Source organism: Sus scrofa, chromosome 8 (genome assembly GCF_054392235.1).
Source record: "Sus scrofa isolate SSC_HxYL_T2T_F1_AM1 chromosome 8, Sscrofa_HxYL_maternal_Yorkshire_Landrace_v2.0, whole genome shotgun sequence".
Taxonomy (NCBI): domain Eukaryota; kingdom Metazoa; phylum Chordata; class Mammalia; order Artiodactyla; family Suidae; genus Sus; species Sus scrofa.
The window spans coordinates 320,189-321,558 of record NC_139390.1 but is presented as its reverse complement, the minus strand read 5'-3'; the positions used below and the strand labels follow the sequence as shown (position 1 = coordinate 321,558).

Here is a 1,370-nt window from a genome sequence, read left to right as displayed (position 1 = left end):
TTCCTTGCTTTAGCCTGCGTGAGGGAGTGGCTGCATGGACAGCTGCACATGGCTGTGGTTTCCCTCGGAGCTGTAGCTTCAGCCAGTCACTGCGGACATTCCTGCTGCCATTTGTGCTCAATTTCAGGTGGAACAATGGCTGGCTGTTTCCAAAGGCCTGAGGCGTGTTCTGCCCTTAGCATCCTCACACACATTGGCTCCACTGTCAGGAAGAGAGGAATTTGGAGGGTGATTTGGTGAGAAGATCTCAGGCTCTTCTTCAGAGCTAGTGACGTTCTGAAGTGTGGTATTCTTTCATATCTGGGGTAGAACGAGAGTTGCCCCCAGATCAAATCATTTATTCTGAAAATGCCAGGGAAGTATTTTGATTCTTTAAGAAATTCAGAGTGGAGAGTACGTGATTTCTGCCTTGTGGAACTTTAAATAAGACACATTTTCTGATGAACAAAGGACAGTGCAATGCAGGGGATTCCTCTGGTGGGATAGACGGTGGGCCCAGCTGAGATGGGAGGGGTGAGAATGCACCTCCTGCCAGGGGCAGGGCCAGTGCAGAAGGGGAGGGATGGGAAGTGGGTCACACAGAGAAGGAAGCTCGTGCCTGTGGCATAACACCCAGGATGAAGAACAAGGAAATGGAAGCAGCCACTGTGGTTGTGCAAAGCACCTGCTCCCCTTGTTGTCTAGACACACCAGGAGGTGCAAGGTGCCAGTGAGATTAGGAGCTGTAGATTTCCTCCCCTTGAACTGAACCGGCGGCTTGGCTTCAGTTTCTAAAGCTCGCGAAGCTCCTTTCTGAGCTGGAATGCTAAGAAACCTGTTGTTCCCATCAAGTAGCAACCGTAGAACCTAGACTGGGGGAATTCAGGCTGTCTTGTATAAATATGTGGAAAATCCCAAACCCAAAACCCTTGGGTACCTGTATTGACAATTTCAGAATTCTTCAGGTTCTAGGAAGAGCCTGTGTATTCTCTCTGAGCTGGCACGCCGCCAGGGCAGTTGGGAAAGTGTTGCATAACCAAGTGCATTCGTGTATCTGGAGTTAAGGGAGTGAGTCCTCACGGTGGGATAATTAAGTCTTCAGCTAGCCTCACATCAGTTCGTGTTAGGTGTTGCCCAAAATGACTTTATAATAGATCAAGTTTTGCTCTCAAATGATTTAGGGGAGGGAGTGCCCATTGTTGTTCAGCGGAAATGAATCTGACTAGCATCCATAAGGACACAGGTTCAATCCCTGGCCTCACTCAGTGGGTTAAGGATCCGGTGTTGCTGTGAGCTGTGGTGTCCTTCGCAGCTGCGGCTTGGATCTGGCCTTGCTGTGGCTGTGGTAGGTCGGCAGCTGCAGCTCCTATTCAACCTCTAGCTGGGAACCT

At 49.9% G+C, this 1,370-nt stretch overlaps 1 protein-coding gene across 10 annotated transcripts in view; it reads left to right on the top strand.

Annotated features, from left to right (window-relative positions):
- The window catches only part of GAK (cyclin G associated kinase), a 56,126-nt gene that overhangs the window by 950 nt on the left and 53,806 nt on the right, over window positions 1–1,370 (top strand). The gene's annotated exons all lie outside the window — the stretch shown is intronic.